General features: G+C 38.3%; 1 pseudogene; it reads left to right on the top strand.

Moving 5' to 3' along the window:
- The first annotated feature begins 490 nt into the window (after positions 1-490).
- On the top strand, positions 491-589 carry LOC132287551 (small nucleolar RNA R71; annotated as a pseudogene).
- Positions 590-24,036: the final 23,447 nt, after the last annotated feature.

Genomic DNA, 24,036 nt, shown 5'->3' on the forward strand with positions numbered 1-24,036 from the left:
CCAACTAGGATTGTAATGATTTCCATAAGGATTGTTCCCTTGATTAGTAAAAATAACATTTGCTTGTTCATGATGCTCACTTTGCACATGTCCATGGGGACAATTGGAAGTAGAATGTAAAACACTTGAACAAGTCATACATGTTTCATTAGATGCATAATGAGAATGGTTAGGGAAGGATGATACTTGATTCGCCGAGTTGTGATTGATCAAAAATTGATCAAACCTTTGAGATAATGATTTCATTTCGGCGGTAATTTCATAGGAGTGGTCGACTTGATGTAAGCCAACACTCTTCCTACCACTAGAATTTCTACCATTGTTCGAAGATAAAGTACGATGCAAAGAATTTTCACTCATGCTCTCATAAAGACGCCACACGTCATCCTCATGCCTATTAATGTAAGAGCCACCCATGGAAGCATCAACCATGCCCTTGTAATTATCCGATAAGCTCTCAAAGAAATATTAAATTAATTGCCATTTGGGCACGTCATGATGTGGACACTTCCTAAGCAATTCATTAAAGTGTTCTCATGCCTCATGAAATGTTTCTCCATCCCCATGTGAAAATTCTCAAATTGAGGTTCTCATGGCATTGGTCATAGAAACCGGATAGTACTTCTTCAAGAACTCTTGTTGCATTTCCGCCCAAGAAGTTATTTAAAAAGGCCTAAGATTGTTAAACCAATATTTTGCTTTATCTTTAAGGGTGAATGGAAAAAGTTTAAGCCTTAAGACCTTTTCTGGTATGTCCGTGTATTTTACGGTGGAACATACTTCAAGAAACTCATCCAAATGCTTGTAAGGTTCTTCATTTGGAAGTCTATGATAATTAGGAAGCATGTGAATGGTTTATGGCTTGATTTCATAGTGGTGTGCTCTAAATGGTGGCAATTGAATGCATGTGGGTGCATTATATTCATTAGGCACATAGTAATCTCTTAAAGTAAGGGGAGGATTAGCAATTGGAGGTGCAACATGGGCACCTTGGTTGGCTTGAATGATGGGAGGTGGTGGAGCATAGATTAGCCTTGGCATTCCCAATGGAACTTGGCTTTGTTGTTGTGGTGAGTGAACAAATGGCCTTGGCATGCCTAATGGAACTTGCATGTTATCATGATGCACATTGGGGTGGAGGATACCTTGTTGGTCTATGTGACCAAGGTCCTCCACATGGTCCTCATTGTGTCCTTCCATTGATGAAATGGATTGACTAGAACTACTTCTCCCCCTAGGGTTTCGAATAATGGATTCAAGATGAAAATTTAAAGGGACAAGAGTGGGTTTCAATGATCTACGACCATGCATGCACAATGCAACACAACAAGCAATAACATAAACACTTCACCTTCACAACAAGTCAATAATCAACAAACTTCCTCCACATACAATGTTCTCATACTCTCATGCTTCAACAATATGCAAGAAAAGTAAATTGCCTCCATGTGGGCTCACGATTTATCTAAGAATTGAAATATAAGCCTCCACGTGGGCCGACAATTTAACTAAGGGATGAGTAAAGAAAATCTCACAAAGGTCGTTTAGCACTTCAACTCCAAATTTATAGCTTAGCTTAGCAATTTTTTTAGCAATTTTCCTTACTTGCTTAGCTCTTTTGCTTGGAATATCCTTTGCTTGCTTCCTAGCTCAATACTCCTAGTCAAACAAGAACAAACACAATAAGTAACAAAATTGAAAACAAAGTAAAGACACGTTCAAAAGAAAACTAATTCCTAATTGATTCCACAAATACGACGTTTCCAATCAATCAATCCCCGACAACGGCGCCAAAAACTTGGTAGGGATCATCGTCAAACCCAAAAGTTTATGCAATTGGGCTAAGTTTTACATTTAAAATGCCACTATTACCTTTCACTAAAAATACAGCTAGGGTGAGTTGGGATCGTCCTAAAGGATTGAGGGTCACACTAGATTGAGGAATCAAAATTAGGGTTAGTAGGTCGAGTGATCAAAGTAGTGGTTGGTTGGTTGAATTCAACTAGATGCAAATTAAACTAAGTAAACAAATGCAATAGAGAGAATAAAAGAGAGAAAGATCTTGGGGTTTAGAGATCACCACTAAGCATAGCTTTTTTACACCTTTAATGAATGATTAATGAGGGGAAGATCATGAATTGCAACAAATAGTGTGTGTGTGGTTGTTTCAATAAGCATGGATGGCAAATTAAGCATATATTGTCTAAACAACATGGTGGATATCACAACATATCAAATTAAGACATTAATCCTTTCTTTAAGCTCACAATCCAAACACATCACAAGGTTAGAGATATATGTTACTTGCTTTTCATAAGTATGGAACATCAACAACAAGCATGGATTGTCCTCTCATTTAACAACTACACTACAACTAAGCTAATGACATGAAATTAAACTAATTAAACTAAGGGAGAGGTACAATCCATCAAGCAATGAGTATGAACCATCAAATAAACCACAAGAACATGATATTAAGCACTATGTCTTGACAATCTCTAGATCTATAGTATCAATACACATAGACATGCATCACTAACACAAGAAATAGAGACAAACATATGAACATCTATTCTAGCATACATAGACATGTGGATAGAATGAAATGATCAATTGGAAGCATTAAACCACATAAATCATTGAATAAACAAGATCTATATATATAAAAGTGTCAAGACATGAATCACAATACAAATCCCCTAAAAAATACATAAATCAAGAAGTATAAAGCATTCTTAGGGCTAACTCTAGCCCCAAAAGGATGTCTAGCCACTCATGGATGATGTCCTCCAACCCTCAAGGGCAAACTCCATGGAAGAAATTTACTCCTTGGTTGATGAAGAGTCTCCAATAGTGTCTCTAGCCTCCTCCTCCTCTTTTCTTCCTCACTAAGAGTTCTACAAGGTATGATATGATATGATGTAAAAAGTAATCCTTACCCTTATATAGGTAGGTCAAATGACACCTAAAATGAGCTGGGGTCGTCCAGCAAATATTCCCCAATGATTGGATAAAGGACAACTTTTTGTGAGTTGGAAATTGAACTTTTTCGCACTGGAGGAAGTTCAATCGATCAAACATTGGACTTGGATCGATTGAACATGGCTGAGATCTATCGAACTTAGGCTGGATCGATCCATGATGGCGACGCCTTTTTGGATAAAAATAAATCTGAGATATTTTGAAGATATTTTTGGGAAAAGGACAACAGTGGTTGGTAGGGTGGTACAACTGAATAAGATCAATCATTTGGATAAGGACAAGAATGTTCGATCGATTAGAGAAGGAAGTTGGATCGATCGAACTTTTGAGATCTTTGAACAGGGACAAACATGGCTCAGATCCATCTTGAAGTGCTGAGATTGATGAAAGTTAGATCGATCGAACTTTTATTGAGATCGATCGAAGTTGCTGAAATTCCACCTTTTGCTTCCTTTTGTTGTACTTTGCTCATTTCTTTGAATCATCCCAGAATTGCTTCAATTATGCTCTTATTTGGCTGAGTTAGCTTGTTTTGGGGATAAGTTCCTGAAAAAGGAAATAACACGAAATCAATAGAAAACGGTAAAATAAGATAGATAAAGGTTCTAGAATACCTAAGCTTAAGGGGTTTAAATACGCACTTTTCAGTGCTCATCATGGAACAGTTGGAGCAGAAATATGATCAACGGAACAAATATATGTTGTGATGTGCAAAAATAATGCAACGTGAATTCACATACCTAAAGCTCAAGTAGATGCTGCAAGGATAGGACAAGTAGACCCTAGGATGACATCGTATCAATTCCTAGCAAGAATGTCTACAAGTGCGATAGTGAAGGTCAAATATAGTAAGCAGGATAAAATGGAGCATACAGGTGTGTCAACTGTCAACCTAGGACTCAAGAAACAGGCATGTCATGTATTAATGACTAAGTAAAATGCACGGCTGTAAAACACTACTATCCAAGGCATGTTATGATAAGCAAGTTCAATAAAGAATCGTAGACATGGTATATAACTAGATGGCATATATTATAATGATGCACCAATAACAAGAACTCCAGACGAAGAAATATCATGTATTACAATGCAACAAAATCAAAGTCCTATGATCACTCATGGCTTGTAACCTCCTCTAATGCTTAAATGAAGTAGAGAATGGTTAAATTCTGAGAATACAAGAAGCTTACCATTGGGAAGGCAGAATATGGACCGGAAAAAACCTTCGTCATTAAGAATAGATCACAAGCAAATAGCATTCAATAGATAAATATCAAGATCAAGCAAACATATTCCCAAACTTGGTTCAATGTGCATGTCAGAATTAAGCTCAAGAATTGATACTAAGGCCAAAGAACAGAAACAACATCCAAATCATGCATTTTAAACTGCCAAGAATCCATAAGACAGCCCCAAACTTAGTCAGAAATCATTTCCAAGAAGATAGGGTCAAAGGATGCACAAGAAATCTCAAAAACTGTCAATGTGATATAAGTGTGTGCAAAACGGTGTATATACAAGCAACAAGTTGCAATTATTCCAATGGGCACACAGTTATTCAAAATAAATCATATTTGACAAGTTTCAAAGTCATGAAGCACAAGAAGATCAAAAGCATGATAAAGAAGGTGAAAAGACATCAAAATATGCCCTAGCATGGCAAGAGTCAAGAATTATATCACAAACAAGTTTAAAGGCACTTAGCATTTTCAAATGAATGCAAAAGAATCAAATGGAACAAGCTTCAATTTAAAGAAAAGCATTTTGGTCAACTTTGGAATTTCTCAACACATTTGGGGCAAAATTGGAATTTTTGAAAACTTTGGAGTCAAGACATTCAATTGCATTTTAGAAAAACTTCATGACAAGAATCATGCAATGAATGAAAACCAAATGAAGGAATCATACAACTCAACTTTACATTTTTTAACAAAGTTAAAAAATTTCCCTTTTTAAATATTTGGAACCCATTAAGTGTGATCACAAAGCATTTTAACAATGAAAGCTCATTTTACCCAAAATATTGCATTTAATCCAATCAAAAATTTTCAAAGAGGTTCATTTGAAACATTATTTATTTATTTATTTATTTTTATGCATTGAAAACAAGACTTTTCATTTTCAACACTAATGAGACAAGGTGGAATTATGCTCACAACAATTCAAACTTTCAAAGCCATTTCAAAATCAACATCAACATTTCTTCTTTGAAAACAAGTCAAACACTTTTTTCCTTTTAATCCAAAATCAATTTTAAAATTCTTTCCAAATTCCATCTCAAAGTCCACGAATCAAACCACACGCCGTTTTAGATTTTAAAATCAAAGTGTAGAAACTTTTCAAAAATCTGGCATGGTTTTCTCTTAAAAATGGCATCCCAAAAATTTTTCAAACATAATAAACATCCATATATAACATTCAACACAATCAATTAATCAATCTCAGCATCCAACAAGGGACACCGCCCGCAATCAATCCACAAAACCAATTCAATTTTTGCCCATTCTCCTTCTAAAAACTATACCAACCAAAGTCCATTATTCATTTTTATTTTGTTCCCGTCAACTTTCAACAAACATCAGAATTTAGTTCAAATCAATTGTGTCCAAATTTTTTTAGAAACTATTGGTAACAAAAATTTTATTTTATTTTGTTATTTTGCATTTTTATTTTATTTTATTTTACTTTTTATTTTTATTTGTTTTGGTTGCTTTTCAATTTTTATTTGTTTTCAATTTGCATATGTACACAAGAATATATATAAGATGGCAATTAACATGCAAAACTAAAATACAAAAATAGAAAGAAAGTAATAAACAAAATAAAAATAAAAATAAAATAAAATGATGCAAAAATGAAAATTTAAAAATTTGGAACTCACTCGACAACTTAGAGAGTAGAGGAAGAAATTTGGAGCAAAAATGGAGGTTTTTCAACCTCGCCGGCGTCGGAGAAAATGACCGGATCCTCGCCAAAATTTTTTAGAAGCTCACCGGAGCTTGAAAACGGATCTCCTTGGCCTAAATCGGCCAGAGATGAAGAAAAGACTGGAAATAGAGTGAAATGGAGAGAGAAGAAAGAGAAGAAGCTTGGCCACGGTCAAAAGCTTCTTGCCATTTTCAATGGAGTCGGTGGCGGCTTGTGTTGCCTTTCCTTAGGTTGCCGAACTTGGAGAAGAGAGTGGGATGGTTCGATGATGTCTATGAGGTTGAGGGAGAGAGATTGAGGTGATGAGAGATGGAGATGGATTCGGGGAGAGAGAGAAGAGAAGAGAGGGTTAGGGTTTGGTGTGAAAAAGAAGATGAATAGGGAGGAAGAAAAGAAAAATAGAAAAAGAAAAAAAATAATAATAAAAATTAAAATCTGGAATTGAACGGTCAAAAGGATTTCCGAAAGATTTCAAATGACACATTTTTGATCGATCGAAGTACTTCGATCAATTGAACCCTTAACTTCGATTAATCCAAAATGGATTTCGATCGATTGAATTTAACTTTGATTGATCGAAATGGAATTTGAAAGGTCCTCAACCAAGGTGATTCGATCGATCGAAGTGGGACTTCGATCAATTGAACTGAAGTTCGATCGATCGAAACCTCACTGGTAGTACTCAAAATACAGAAAATGGCTCTCGAGCTGGATTTTTCAATGCAACTCATATCTAGACGACGCAAGAACATGTAAAAACATAAATGAGGGAGGAATAGGGTTGTCAAGCCCTACGAAATGCACTAGCCTTTAACGTCTCTAGCAAGACATCGGGTTCTTTTAGCCCGGATAAAAAATCTTGTTGTACATCCCCTCATTGACGGGGTGAATGGCCTTTTGAATCCCACCCAATAAATTGTTCCCTAAAGAACTTGTTGGATTTGATTCAAAATAGATTGATGGTCCTTTGTCAACGCAACTCTTGGGCATCCATGTCCTTTCAACACTTGGTTTTAAAACTTTCTTCCTTGAAATCATTTTGGAAGACAAACCTTTGAAGTTTTCAACCTCAAGCAAAGACTCAAAATTTTCAATTTTATTGTCAAGAAATTTTTCCATAACACACACCTCTTCATGCTTGTCCATTGAACTAGGGGTTGGATTAAATATGTTCAATTTCACCTTCATATGCCCAAATGAAATTTTTATTATCCCCGTCCTATAATTGATGTTGGCATTTGCGGTTGCCAAGAAGGGACGGCCAAAGATAGTGGGAATTTGGCTCTTGGGATTTGGGACCGATTCCTTGTCAATGACAACGAAATCGATCGGGAAAAAGAATTTATCAATTTTAATCAACACATCCTCAATAATACCCTGGGATTTTTTGATGGATCGGTCGGCTAGTTGCAAAACTACCGATGTTGGTTTCAAGTCTCCTAAGCCCAATTAAACATGCACCGAATATGGAAGAAGGTTAACACTTGCTCCTAAATCAAGAAGAGCCCGGTTAATGACATGGTCACTAGTGATGCAAGAAGTAGTAGGTGAACCGGGGTCCTTAAATTTTGGAAGAGTGTTATGTTGCAAAATGGAGCTTACTTGCTCGGTCAAGACCACTTTCTTTGGTTATTGGCTTTTGTTTTTCCTCTTTTGGGTGCAAAGATCTTTAAAAAGTTTTGCATAAGCCGGAATTTATTTAATTGCATCAAAGAGGGGAATATTTATCTTCACTTGCCTAAACATTTCAATTATTTCATTAGCCTTGGTCTTTTGCTTTTCAAGAGAAATGGATCATTTTAAGGCATCCGGAAATAGAGCTTTTGGCTCAAAATCTTTTTCAAAACCTTTTTCAAAATCACTTTTAACACAAGAATTTTTCAAATCATCTTTCAAAACTTTTTCAACAAATGGCTCATGCACATGCAATGAAGGAGGAATAGAATGTGAAACGGGACAGGTGTTAACTTTTGGTTGCACCGGTTCACTCTCTTCATTGTGAACTTCAACTAGATTGTCAACAACTTTTCCACTTCTCAAGGTCGTCACAGCATTGACATGCTCAATTGTGGGACTTTCCGATGAGGAATTAGTCTCCACAACAAATTGCTGCTTTGGTGGATTCAAAAGCAATTTTCCTTTTTCTCTAGCATTCAAAGTACTAGTTATTTGCCCAACTTGGGTTTCTAACTTTATAATGGATTGCCAATGAGAATGAAACAATTAGGTATTTGCCTCCAAAGTACCCAAAGCGGTTAACATTTTTCCTCAAAAGCGGGACTCCTAGAATTTCCTTGAGAATAAAATGATTGATTCGGAAAATGAGAGTTAGAAAATTGATTTCCATGTGATGATTGAAAAGATGATCTATAACTTTGGGAACCTTGGCTTTACATTGGGGGTGGAACATACTTACCTTGAAAACCACCTTGGGGTGGGTTTGACCCTTCCCTTGGCTTTTGCAAGAGAAGTTTGGATGGTTCTTCCTCCCGGGATTGTAATGTGTGCCATAGGGATTATTCCATTGGTTAACAATTGTGGCATTAACTTGTTCATGGTTCTCACTTTGCACATGTCCATCGGGATAATTGGAAGTAGAATATAAGACACTAGAACAAGTCATGCATGATTCATTAGAATTATGATGATGAACATGATTAGGGGAGGAAGACACTTGATTCACCGAATTTTAGTTGATCAAACCTTTGAGATAAAGACTTGACTTTGGCGGCTATGTCATTGGAATTGTCAACTTGATATAAACTGACATTCTTCCTTCCACCTAAATTTCTACCATTTTTGGAAGACAAGGATCGATGCATTGAATTCTCACTCATGCTTTCATAAAGACGCCAAACATCATTTTCATGCTTATCAAGATAGGAACCACCAATAGATGCATTAACCATACCCTTGTGATTATCCGGCAAACTTTCAAAGAAGTATTGAACTAATTGCCACTTAGGCATGTCATGATGTGAACACTTCCTAAGCAAATCATTGAATCTTTCCCATGCCTTATGAAGTAATTCCCCATCCCCTTGAGAAAATTCTCTAATTGAAGTTCTCATTGCATTGGTCTTTAAAACCGTATAATACTTTTTCAAGAATTCTTGTTGCATTTTCGCCAAAAAAGTTATCGAAAAAAGCCTAAGATTTTTGAACTAATATTTTGCCTTATCTTTAAGGGTGAAAGGAAAATGTTTTAATCTCAAAGCATCTTCTGGCATGTCCGTGTATTTCACAGTGGAGCATAGTTCAAAAAACTCATCCAAATGATTGTAAGGTTCTCTTCACTTGGAAGTCCATGATAGTTAGGAAACATTTGAATAGTTTGCGGTTTAATTTCATAGTGATGTGCTCTAAATGGGGGCAATTGAATATATGTAGATGCATTATATTCATTTGGCACATAATAATCACGCAAAGCAAGAGGAGGATTCACAATTGGAGGTGCTACATAAGCACCTTGATTGCCTTGAATAATTGGAGGTTGTGGAGCAAAAATTGGCCGAGGCATTCCCAATGGAACTTGGACTTCTTGTTGTGGTGGAATGAAAGGTCTTGGCATGCCTAATGGTACTTGAATGTTGTCATGATGCACATTACGGTGAAGGATGCCTTGTTGGTTTATGTAACCAAGGTCCTTCACACGGTCTCATTGATGTCTTCCATTGATGAAATGGAATGACTAGAATCACCTATTTCCTTAGAATTACGAACAATGGATTCAAGATTCAAATTAAGTGGGATAAGAGTAGGATTTAGCGACCTACAACCATGTATGCACAGACAAAACACAAACAAGCAGCAAGCAAGTAGCAATCACTTCTCCTCCGCAACAAATCAATAATCAATAATCCTCTACATACGATGATCCCATGCTCCCATGCTTTGAATAATATGCAAGAAAAATTAAATTGCCTCCACACGGGCTCACGATTTATCTATGAAGTAAAGACTTGCCTCCACGTAGGCTCAAGATTTAACTAGAGATAGAGTTTAGAAAAGGTCACAAAAGGTTCTTAAGCTACTTCAAATGATTTTTTAATTTTTTTTTTCTTTGCCTTGCTTTGCTTTGCAATTTTTATTATTTTTGAGCTTTTTATGCTCTTGCTTAGCTTCTTTTACTTCACCCCTTTTTACTCAACTCACTTAGCCAATGAAGAACAAACAAGATCAAAAGAGTACTAATTCCGAATTAATTTCCAAATACGATGGTGCCAATCCCCAACAATGGCACCAAAACTTGGTGTTGTTGAAGACCGAAGCATGCAAAAGTGTGTAGTGTGGCCAAGTTTAAATTTAGAAAATGCCACTACCACTTCCAACTAAAAATATAGCTAAAGTGAGTGGGGATGGTCCCAAGGGAAAGGAGGTGTATTTATGATGGAAACTAATATCGGATTAGTAGGTTGAATGATCAAAGATGGTTGGTGATTGTTTAATTAAACTATAATGCAATTAAAACTAATGCAAGTAAATAGCAATCTAGAAAGTAGGGAAAAGATATAGGAGAGAGGTCTTGGGGCTTAGAGTCACCACTAAGCTTCACTTCATCAAACACTAGCAATTGTATATTAATGGAGAAATTTAAATTATAACTTGTGTGTGTGTGACATCAATTGAAACTAAGCATGGATGGAAAATAAGTATATCTTGTCTAACCAATTTTAATGAATAGCACAACTTATCAAATGAGACCAATATGCATTCAATTAAACCATAATTAATGCACACACAAATATCTAAAGACATGCACTCTTTGCATTCACAAGTATGGAATATCAAGAAACAATAATGGATTGTTCACCTACGTAAGAAATTAAAGCAATTATACTACAACAAGGCTAGAAACATGAAATTAAACTAATTAAACTAGAGATGTGATACAATCCATCAAGAAACAAGTGTGAACCATCAAATAAATCACAAAAGTGTTCCATTAAGCACTATGCCTTGACCATCACTAGATCAACATCATCAACACATATAGACATGCATCAACTTCATTAAATCTAAAGGCAAAAATATGAACATCAATTCTAGCATACATAGACATATGACTAGAGCCAAATGATCAATTGAAAACATTAATCCATACAAATCAAGTAGAAATCATAAGATCTATATTTATTCATGGTCAAAACATCTATTACAATTAAAATTCCCAAAAATACACAAAAGCTAGGTTTGAGAAGCAAGCCTAGGGGTTATCTTTAGCCCCAGAAGAAGGATTTAGTCACTCATTTTAGTGGACATGGAACCCTCAAGGGCTAGCTTGGAGGTAGGCATCATCATTTTCATCATTGCTTTCTTTTCGAAAACCCTAGTTTTAGAGAGAGGAAAATTTCTATAATTGGTAATATCTATATCTATCTTCTATGATACAATAATTGTTCAATAAATCAATTATATACTCCTTTGAGTAAGGACCAAGTCAGAATTCCAGCCTCTGATTCGCAACTACACAAGTTAGTTAGAAATTGGCGCGCCCGGGAATTAGATAGCTCACTGCCAGTAGGCATTTTGATCGATCAAATATTTAGCTTCGATCGATTGAAGCTGACGTGGCTTGAAAATATCTTCTTTGTCCTTATCCGATTGGTTGAGCTAGCACCGCCTTATTTCGATCTATTGTAATCTTTTTCGATCGATCGGGATTCCCCTTCGATTGATCGAAGTTCCCCTGGTGCATTTTTCTTAGCTTCTTTCCAACTTTGCTCCTTAGCTCCAAAACTGTGCTAAATGGCTCTTGTTAGCCTGTTTAAACTTTATTAACCTGAAATAGGCAAAAACACAAATAAGTATCTAAGACATGAAAGTAAGATAGATGAATGGACTAAAATACCCTAACTTAGGTGCTAAAATGCGTCACATTTGAGCACTCATCATGTGCCAAATATGAGATTTAGGGATTTATTTACGCTTACGGAAGGTGTTAAGCACCCCAAGACGCCCGTACCAAGTATAGTTACCTATTCTCTATGTTAAATTTCATTTCTATTATATGATTGTACAATAATTGATGACGAGGTACATGCTTGGGAAATTTACATTTATGGTGATGAAGATGGAAGTGATATGGATGGAGATAATGATATGATGGATGATGGTGCTGATGGAGGAATAATGAGAGTGATAGGTGTCACGACCCAAATCCATAGGATCTGAGTCATGAATGGATACAAATGTGAACCGGGTCCTTACTCGACTAAAGATCATGTTAGGGGCAATATGGTCAATTAAGACAAGAAATAATGGTGACTTGACTCTTAATGAGTCCAATAAGACTATTTTTGATCCTTCTAATCAATTAAAACATTCCTTAAGGTTCTATTTTCTTAGACAATGTTCCTCTCACAAATGGACACCTTTGGTTAAAAAAAAAAAAAAAATCTATGACTAAGTCTCACTTAAACATCCATAAGTATTTTTGTAGAAAGAATCTTTGAGTGAAACCAGTTCCATTATAGAGTAGATTTAAAAACCATAAAATTGAGCATAAATTCGACCCAATTTGGATAAAAAATGAAGGATATATGGCCTGATAAGCGCTAAATATTGTATATTTGATCCTTTAAATGTGCGTATGTTTAAACCTTAAGTAATATTTTTATTCAGTTTTTATACTGATTTTAGATTATTTGCTTTTGCAGGTGATTTCCTGAAGAAAATGATCAAATTATGATTTTAAAGCATGAAGCGATGTTCCCGAGGTTTTTGGAAGTATTTTGGACCTTTCGGGGAGCTTTAAAGGTCAATAAGGTAACATTTGAGCCAATTGAAGAAATAGGGCTCGAGCCCTGTCTCTACAGGGTTCTAGCATTGAAGAGCGCTCGAGTGCTATCCTAGGGCGCTCGAGCACCATTGTGTAAAAAATGGCTAAGTATGGATTGAAAAGATGCTTCGGAAAATCTTTGGGTAAAATTGATTAAGTATTAAGAGCACTCGAGTGCCATTTATAGGGCTTGAGCGCCATTTGGTGAAGAAAATTGGCTAAGGAAGAAGAGCGCTCGAGCACTGTCATACGATGCTTGAGCACCCTTTTGGGAAATTTGGCTAAGTCTCAATAGGGGTCGAGCCCTGTTAACAGGGCTCGAGCACCTTTGTACCTAGGAGTATTTTAAGTGCAGAAATTGAATCAAAATAGGCCTTTTTAACTCCAGACAGGCCCAGATGATCCCAGAAGTCCTAAAACACATCTAAGAGAGAATAGAAGTCATTTGCTTCTATAAAAGAAGGTGAAAAGTCATAAAGAAAGGCTCTCTTATAAAATTTTTAGATCTATTGGCGGCTTTTAAGGTTTTGAAGTTTTCTCTGAAGATTGAAGAAAAAGAGTTGCAATCCATGAAGATGATTTCCACAAATTCGTAAGGCTCTTTTGGAGTTAGGAGTGAGTGTTAATCTCATTCCTTACTCGATCTACTATCAATTGGGTTTAAGCGATCTCAAGCCTACATCGGTAGTTCTCTAACTTGCCGATAAATTTACAAAACAACCCCAGGAAATTGTTGAGGATATCCTCATCAAAGTGGATAAATTTTACTTCCCGGTTGATTTTGTGGTCCTTGACACTGAACCGGTGCCCAATCCTAGAAATCACATCCCAATCATCCTAGGTTGACCATTCCTTGCCATCTGCCAATGCCACGATAAATTATCGGTTGGGCGTCATGGATATCTCATTTGGTAAAATTATGGCCAAGCTAAATGTTTTTAATGAAAGCCAACGTCCCATAGATGAAAGCGAGTGTTTCCTAGTTAATGTCATAGATGATCTTGTTCAAGAATCTCTCCCTTCTATACTCTCAAAAAATCCATTAGAAGTATGTCTTTCTCAATTCAAAATGGATGCTTTTGACATTGATAGCTCAATTTGTGAAGTGAATGCTATAATGGATACCGTTGCGTTGATAGACTATCCTTCCTGGAAAACTCTAAGGGAACCACTCCCTTCACTGTTAAGTACTCCTCCGATACCGATCTTAGTCTCACCATCGACTCTAGAGCTCAAGCCACGCCCATCCAATCTTAAGTATGCCTTTCTTGGCCTAAATGATACTCTTCCGGTCATCATAGCTTCTAATATACTAAATGACCAAGAAGAAAATCTTTTGGATGTGCTTAAGGAAGATAAAGAAGCCATAGGATGAAGTGTTGCCGACTTGAAGGGCATTGATCCTTCCACTTGTATGCATCGCATTCATATGGAGGAGGATGAAAAACTATTTCGAGATGCTCAAAGAAGGTTGAATCCAAACATGAAATAAGTGGTAATGAATGAAGTAGTTAAACTATTGGATGCCGGGATCATCTATCCTATCTCCGATAATAAATGGGTGAGTCTTGCTCAAGTAGTTCCTAAAAAGTCTGGAATCACTATTCTAGAGATATCAAAGGGGGAATTAATTTCAAAACACACCACCACCTCAAAACGTGTGTGCAATGATTATAGGAAGCTCAACTCTGCCATTAGGAAAGACCATTTACCATTTCCCTTCATTGACCAAATTCTAGAGTGATTGGCCGGGTAAAGCTATTATTGCTTCCTAGATGGATACTCCAGGTATAATTATGTAGCCTTTGACCCTCTCGATCAAGAAAAAACTACCTTCACTTGTCCATTCAGCACATTTTTGTATCGACGGATGCCATTTGGGTTGTAAAATGCTCCTGCCACTTTCCAATGGTGTATGATGTTAATATTTTGGGACATGTGAGAGAAATTTCTTGAGGTCTTCATGGTTGACTTTTCGGTCTTTGGGTTTACATTTGACTCATGTCTTCATCACCTATCTCTAGTTCTTTAAAGGTGTCGAAAGACAAATCTTATTCTTAGTTGGGAGAAGAACCACTTTATGGTTCAAGAAGGGATTTTTTTAGGACATATTATATCCAAGAGGGGAATAGAAGTGGATAGAGCCAAGGTTGAACTCATTTTTGATCTTCCTCCACCTTCTACGGTGAGAGAGATTCGCTCATTTTTAGGATATGCCGGCTTCTATTGCCGTTTCACCAAAGACTTTATCAAAATTACTAGACCCTTGTGCAAAATTCTTGCCAAAGAGACACAATTTTTCTTTGATGATTGTGATACCCCTCGGATCCGAGACACGGGTTGATCAGGCCCAGGCCCAAACCCGAGGGAATATCAAACAATTAAAGTATTTTAAAACGAACACAGATGACAAAAAGAACAATAAATATAGAATAAAAATGAAAGAAACATTAATTATAAAATCCTCCATGTACAACTGAAAATTGAAACTCCAATTCTCTAAAACTTCGAGGTTACAACTTGGGAATCCACTGATGGACCCCTAACCAAAAGTTCAACTGAAACTGAAAACTGAAAATAGATAATGCTACAAATATCGAGAGAAGTCCTATGTAATCAGATAAAGGTGAGACTGTCCTCGACAAGCACGATCAAGCTCTAAGGCTGGAACCGTCCTGTACCTGAAAAGAATAATAAAGGAGTGGGTCAGACCCACGAGCAAGTTCTAATCTAACTGCAATCCATACAGTGACCTGATACGCAGATACACCGTAGACACCTCACAATATCTATCTAGTCCAAACGTATAAATATATCCCTACTAAGGGACATTCACTAGTCTATAATAGGGGTCTCAACCTGAATAGAAGGCAACATGCGAATACGCACCCAAAGGTGGGCATGAGTACCCTAACTAACGAGTCTGAGACTCAAGCTCAACTCGTTTCAGTCTGTCCGCTCCTTCTCTGATCAAATCCAACCACTCTGTTGGTCTCTAAAACTAATCTTAGGACTCTTAATTTAGTCTAGAAGCATTCCCCAAGATTGTTTACAATAGTTTTGCAAACAACTACAGAGTTTAATCAAGCCATTTAAACTAGCATAGTTGAAGAACAATACTGAAACTAAATTGCGACATCAGTTTTATTCCAACCCCTCTGTTCTTCCTCCAATTTTAAATTTGAAGTCTTAAATTACATCTAGTATTCAATCAGACCTCGGTTGATTTCAGTAAGATTCAAAATAAAAATTAAATCAGTGAGACGTTATGCTAAAACAGAGTCAAGAAAACATACGTGCTATAATTGTTTTGTAAATAAATTTCACAGATAAAACGATCAAGTAAAACATATATAAAACATGCATGGTTCAGTTTAAGGCCAATTAATCTCCTAGAGATGTCCAGGTGCACAGAACACAAATCAAAGGGAAGGAGGAAGATAAGAACTTGCCTTTGAGTTTCAGACTTGAAACTCTAAATTCCCAGTTCTGTATTGCCCGTTCAATTCCCCACTGCTGTTCCACAAACCCACGTTCCTTCTACCTTGCTTCCACCTATCCTTCCTCTCCTATCTCTCTCTATTCTCCCTTTGTATCCCACGGTCTCTGTTGTTTTTACAGAAATTACGTTTAATTATTTTCAAACCCTAAACCACCGTGACACACATACTTATAGGCTTAGTGATTAAACCGTAATCCATGTAACCTTAAAGCCAGAGCCCATCTCGGCCCATAAACTGACCTAAGATAAATACCTACGTCGGCCACCTATGTAAAATTGCAACCCTAAATTCACGTAAAGAACCAGAAAACTAAATTCCCTTAAATTTAAATTTCCATTAAATAAAATTGATTAAACAATTAAATAAATAAATAAAATTATATAAACAGTTACCAAAAACATATTAAGTAACATGACTGATTAAACAAATAAACCATTAAGCAATTAATTAAACCAAATAATGCACATACAACCAATTTAAACAAATGAAAAACAATAAAAAAAAAATAAAAATGCGATTAAGACAATAAAATAAAGAAAAATGCAATACAATAAATATTAAAAATGCCGAGACTATCCTTTTAAAATTAGGGGTATTACATTCTTCCCCCCTAACAAAAGGAATTCCGTCCTCGGAATTCCCTCTGACCTTCTTCCAATATTTCAGGAAACTGCGAGCGAATGACATCCTCCCGTTCTCAAGTGGACTCAGCCTCATTGTGATGACTCCACTGAACACGAACCAAAGGGATAACCTTATTACGAAGGATGTGATCCCGACGGTGAACAATACAACATGGTGGCTCCAAATAAGTTGCATCCGGCTGCAACTCAATCTCCCCAACATCGATATGCTGATACCGATCCTTATCTCGCAGAAATTTCCGCAACATGGACACATGGAATACGTTGTGTACGCGGTCCAAATTATCCGCAGCGCCAACCGATAAGCAACAGCTCCAACTCGATCCGTAATCATGAATGGACCGACAAACCGCGGAGACAACTTCCCTTTCTTCCCAAAGCGCATAACACCCTTCATAGGAGATACTTTGAGAAGAACCTGATCCCCAACCTGAAACTCCAAAGCATGAGTGCGACGATCAGCATAGCTCTTCTGCCTACTTTGGGCAGTACGCATGCGATCTCGAATAAGAGCAATCTTTTCAGAGGTATCCTTGATGAACTCAGGACCTAAGAATCGATTCTCTCCAACCTCCATCCAACAAACAGGTGATCGACACGGTCGACCGTATAACACCTCAAAAGGTGCCATCCCAATAGTCTTCTAGAAACTATTGTTATAAGCAAACTCCACAAGTGGCAAATATTCCTCCCAGTGGCCCTTGAAATCCAGAACACATGACCGAAGCATATCTTCCATAATCTGATTCACCCTCTCAGTCTGTCCGTCAGTCTGAGGATGATAAGCAGTACTAAGGTGTAACTCCGTACCTAAAGCCTGCTGAGAACTCTTCCAAAATCCAAATACAAAGCTCGAATCCCTGTCCAATATAATAGACAATGGAATGCCATGTAGCTTCATAATCTCTGAAATGTAAAGCCTCACCAACTGCTTCGAAGTGTAGTCAGTGCAAATAGGCAAGAAATGAGCTGACTTGGTCAACCTATCCACATTGACCCATATGGAATTATGCCCCTTGAAAGAATTTGGCAACCCTTCCACAAAATCCATAGATATGCTCTCCCATTTCCACTCCGGAATTGGTAGTGACTGTAGAGCTCCTGGCGGCCTCTGATGATCAATCTTAACCATCTGACAAGTACTACACTGAGAAACAAAAAGAGCAATGTCCCTCTTCATACCTGCCCACCAAAACTGCTGCTTCATATCTTGATACATCTTATCGCCTCTTGGATGAACAGAGAACTCAGAGTGGTGAGTCTCAGTTATCACATCCTTCCTCAAATTATCAGCAGAAGGTACCACTAACCGTCCTTTGTACCTTAAACCTCCATTAGCCCTAACATAGTAGAATGGAACCTCTCCGGAAGCTATCTCTGTGACCTTGTCAATGCACTGCTGATCCGTGAGTTGTGCTTGTAAAACCTTGCGAATGATGGAAGGTGTAACCACTATGCAAGCCATAAAAGCATCCGATAACTCATCCACACTTTTCAAAGCATTCCACTTAGTAGTGAATAGAGCAGAAAGACTACCAACAGGTCGGCGACTGAGTGCATCCGCCACCACATTCGCTTTCCCTGGATGGTACTGTATAGAAAAATGATAGTCTTTTACAAACTTCAACCATCTGTGCTGTCTCATATTCAGCTCCCGCTGAGTGAACAAGTACTGCAGACTCTTGTGATCACTGAATAATCTGAAGGACTCACCCAACAGATAATGCCTCCAAATACGCAAGACAAAGACCACTACTGCCAACTCCAAATCATGTGTTGGATAATTAAGCTCATGAGGCTTAAGTTTCCGAGATCCATAAGAAATCGGTCGCTTCTCCTGCATCAATACACATCCAAGACCCTACAACGAAGCATCCGTGTAAACAAGATACTCTATCCCGCTCTGCGGAGTTGCCAGAACTGGTGCAGAAGTCAGCTTCCTTTTCAGCTCATCAAAAGCTCGCTGACAGTGTTCATCCCACACGAACTATACACCCTTCTTGGTCAGATGAGTGAGTAGTCCTGCTATCTTGGAGAACCCCTGGATGAATTTCCTATAATATCCTGCCAGACCGAGAAAACTCTGAATCTCAGTAGGTGATGTAGGCTGTCCCTACTCAATCACCGCTGAAACCTTGGCCGGATCCACTGCTATCCCTCTTTCTGACACCACGTGACCCAGAAATTTCACCTCCCGCTGCCAAAATTCACACTTCTCAAACTTGGCATATAACTAGTGCTCACGAAGCGTCTACAAGACTTTGCGAAGATATCTAGCATGATCGTCCTCCGACCGAGAATAGATCAAGATGTCACAATAAAGACAATAACAAGCTGATCCAAATAAGCCCGGAAGACTCTATTCATTAAGTCTATGAATACTGCAGGTGCATTAGTCGTCCCAAACGGCATAACACGAAACTCATAAGAACCATATCTCGTGAGAAATGCTGTCTTGGGAACATCCTGCTCCCTAACCCTCAGCTGATGTTACCAAGAACGCAGATCAATCTTGGAAAAGTATGTGGCTCCCCTTAACTGATCAAACAAGTCATCAATCCTGGGCAAAGGATACTTGTTACGAATCGTAACCTTGTTCAACTCCCTGTAATCTATACACAGACGAAGCGAACCATCCTTCTTCTTCACAAATAGAACTGGTGCTCCCCAAGGTGATGTACTCCTACGAATAAAACCCTGGCTGAGTAACTGCTGAATCTGATCCCTCAGCTCTCTCATCTCTACCGGTGCCATCCTATAGGGTGCCCTAGCAATAGGCGCAGTGCCTGGAGCTAAGTCTATCACAAAATCAATCTCTCGACTAGGTGGCAACCCTGGAATCTCCTGAAATACATCCAGGAAATCCTGTACAATCGGTATGTTATCCAATGGCACAGTAATCCCCTCCTCATTTTCCCCCTCCACATGGAACAAATAGGTGCTACCGCCCCCTTTAGAACGTGGCATAGCTACTACATACATATCCTGACCAGGTATGGTAAAAATAATAGATCTATCAAAACAATCAACTTGGGCATGGTAGTGAGATAACCAATCCATCCCAAGTATCACATCATAAGTGTGCATGTCCAGGACCAATAGATTGGCTAGAAATCTGAGTCTGCCAATATCTAATGTCACCGGCCCATCACTCTCATGTAAAATAGCTGTATCACCTAATGGTGTAGAAATACCCTGAGGTTTAGTGCATACCCTCGTCCTCATCCCAGATAAAGCAACAAAAGTCCTAGCTACAAATGAGTGTGTAGCACCTGTATCAAATAAAACACGTCCATGTAAACCATGAATAGGAAACTTACCCTCAATAGTCTGAGGTGCCTGAACATCCTGTGGCATGGGGTTATACACCCTGCCATAGTGCAACTGTTGTGGTGCCTGTCCCTGAGTTTGCGGCGGTGCCGGTAAAGCCAGATGTGTCTGTCCCTGAATTCGTGGAACCTGTGGAGCTGGTAGAGGCACTGGCGCCCTCTGTCCCTGCTGCACATATTGTCTCTGTCCCTGTCCCTGTCCTGCTTTAGGACACTACCTGGTGGTATGACCATACTCTCCATAAGTGTAACAACTATCCTGGAAAGTACCAAATAGCCTCCTCTGTCGGTTAGCCTGTGGCTGACCCTGTCCTGCCTGTGGTCCCCCATTCTGTTGACGCTGAATAGGTGCCACATCCTTGGAAGCATCTGAACCACCCTTGTGCTTCTTCCAAGGCTGTTGTCCCTGGAACTTGCCTTTGTCATTCTGCCGGTGACCATTGCCATTCCCCTTTTCAGCTGACTGATTAGTAGAGTCTTTATCACCCCACTTCTCACTACGAGCCTGTCTGATGTCCACAGTCAACTGATACTGTTGTAGAGCAGCGTCTACCACCTGAGCATAGGTAGTATAGGCTGGACTACCTGTAATAGCTCTCTTGATAGACCACATCAGTCCCTTAACGAAACTGTTACGCTTCTTCTCCTCTGTATCCACCTCTTCCGGTGCAAAGAGAGACAAGCGTGTGAACCGCTGCTCATACTCCGCCACTGTCATGTTTCCCTGCTGCAGATTTAGAAACTCGGTCTTCATAGCTGCCCTGACTACATAGGGGAAATATTTCTTGTCAAAGCGAGCACTAAACTTATCATAAGTCAATGTCATCCTCTCCTCTGGGGTGGTAACTGACTCCTACCACTGTAGTGCATCCCCAACCAACTTGAAAGTAGCAAGCATTTGCTTCTGAACCTCCGTGCACTGAACCAAACGAAGATGATGCTCAATGTCCTGTTTCCATTGGTGAGCTACTCTCGCATCGGTTGGGCCTGAGAACACAGGTGGACTCCCCTTTGTGAAAGAGCTTCTAGCCTTTCCCCAAGAATCTGTCTGAACCATTGGTACTGGTACAGGTGCCTGCTGAACCTGTGGTTGGCTCTGAAGTGCAGCTATTACCCCAGCCTGTATAGCTCAAGCAACAAGGTCATTGAGGTGTGGAGGAATCTCTGGATCTCTGTCCCGACCCTGAGTCTTTTGAACTTCCTCCTGCTCCTCCTGAAACCCTGGCATTTGCTGCTCTTCTTCCATTTGCCGACGTTGCAGACGTTCCTGCTGTCTACGTGCCGCTCTCCTCTGTCGACTGTTCATGTTCTGTCCTCTTCCAGTGTTAACCATGCTGTTAACATAAAAAGACAGACATCAGTACAAGTTTAAACGAACCGTAAAAGAATTTAACGAATCCTAAACATAAGCTCTATATAAAAAAAAAACGCTACGCGGAAGTCTTAATACGAAACGTCCTAGAGACACTTGAACCTGGAGTGCTCTGATACCAACTGTGATACCCCTCGGATCCGAGACACGGGTTGATCAGGCCCAGGCCCAAACCCGAGGGAATATCAAACAATTAAAGTATTTTAAAACGAACACAGATGACAAAAAGAACAATAAAGATAGAATAAGACTGAAAGAAACATTAATTATAAAATCCTCCATGTACAACTGAAAATTAAAACTCCAATCCTCCAAAACTTCAAGGTTACAACTTGGGAATCCACTGATGGACCCCTAACCAAAAGTTCAACTGAAACTGAAAACTGAAAATAGATAATGCTAGAAATATTGAAAGAAGTCCTACGTAATCAGATGAAGGTGAGACTGTCCTCGACAAGCACAATCAAGCTCTAAGGCTGGAACCGTCCTGTACCTGAAAAGAATAATAAAGGAGTGGGTCAGACCCACGAGCAAGTTCTAATCTAACTGCAATCCATACAGTGACCCGATACTCAGATACACCGTAGACACCTCACAATATCTATCTAGTCCATACGTATAAATATATCCCTACTAAGGGACATTCACTAGTCTATAATAGGGGTCTTAACCTGAATAGAAGGCAATATGCGAATACGTACCCAAAGGTGGGCATGAGTACCTAGACCTAACAGGGTACACCTCAACCTATTATAACCAGCTACGCATCCACTGCATATACGCACCCTAACCAACGAGTCTGAGACTCAAGCTCAACTCGTGGTACCATAAACATATATATAAAGTCCATCCAAATCCAGGGTAAGCAGTTCAACTATTTATTAAACTGACCTACAATAAACCAACTAGTTAGTCACTCAACTTATTCAGTGGATATGACTTAACTACCATCCGTTAATCCAGGAAGTCATCCAACTTGGTTACAGCTGATCTGACTTAGCCACAATTAGGATTTGATATCTTTCAATCCATTCCATTAATCCATTAGGTTAGGTTTATGCATTTTGAGCTAAACCGTCCCTAGCATGTCACCGTCCCATACCGGTACATACAATCCTCCATATCCATGTAAATTACAACATACATAACAGTTCAATAATTTACAGACCAAAAACCACCATCCAATACTTGCAGAAGGAATCTTAACAATCTAGCAAATAAAATCCAGTAATAATCCATGTAATTGCATCGGAGAATAAACTATTCTAACAATTAACATCCAACACATGCATAGTTCAAATTTAATAAAACAATGACCCTATCATGTATTTAAAATTAGTTCAATAATAATATTATAGTCCAATAAATCGCTAAATTAAACTAAGCGATCTAGTTTCCTCCATCCGGTAACAGAACACTAAGTCATATACTTATATTATGTTGTATCCTTTAGCACAGAGCCCCCCTCTATGCCACCAGTCCAATATATTACTTTAAAAGACTTCATCGTGCATCTAAAAAAAATTTAAAATCATTTTATAGCACCCTAAACCATCAGATTAAAATTAATCAACAAATCTCATTCCAGCCGTTAACTGTACGCAAAGTTGTCAAATAGCGTACTGTTAATTCCATTTAAACTAAGGGGTAAATTTATACAATTCAAGACCTTAGTTACAAGTTAAAATTATTATTCAACACCCAACTAAAATTTTAAAACTGATTAATAACCCAGATTGCCCAAACAGTGAACATAGTACGTAGAAAAATTTAAAAAAACTTAAAATAAACCAAAAATAACAAGGGAGCCTGCTCCAGAATTTGGAGCAGGCTCTTTTCTAGCCTAGAGCCGGCTCTAGGACTTCTTAGAGCCGGCTCTACTTTGTTGTGGGAGCCGGCTCCCACTTCTATGGAGCCGGCTCTCACCTCCTTTGAGAGCCTCTGTCCCCGTTGCTTCGTTTCAGTTTGTCCGCTCCTTCTCTGATCAAATCCAACCACTCTGTTGGTCTCTAAAACTAATCTTAGGACTCTTAATTTAGTCTAGAAGCATTCCCCAAGATTGTTTACAATAGTTTTGCAAACAACTACAGAGTTTAATCAAGCCATTTAAACTAGCATAGTTGAAGAACAATACTGAAACTAAATTGCGACATCAGTTTTATTCCAACCCCTCTGTTCTTCCTCCAATTTTAAATTTGAAGTCTTAAATTACATCTAGTATTCAATCAGACCTCGGTTGATTTCAGTAAGATTCAAAATAAAAATTAAATCAGTGAGACGTTACGCCAAAACAGAGTCAAGAAAACATACGTGCTATAATTGTTTTGTAAATAAATTTCACAGATAAAGTGATCAAGTAAAACATATATAAAACATGCATGGTTTAGTTTAAGGCCAATTAATCTCCTAGAGATGTCAAGGTGCACAGAACACAAATCAAAGGGAAGGAGGAAGATAAGAACTTGCCTTTGAGTTTCAGACTTGAAACTCTAAATTC

This window comes from Cornus florida, unplaced genomic scaffold, assembly GCF_030987335.1.
Source record: "Cornus florida cultivar Cherokee Brave unplaced genomic scaffold, ASM3098733v1 CherokeeBrave_3.0.0_Hap2_Chr11, whole genome shotgun sequence".
Taxonomy (NCBI): Eukaryota; Viridiplantae; Streptophyta; class Magnoliopsida; order Cornales; family Cornaceae; genus Cornus; species Cornus florida.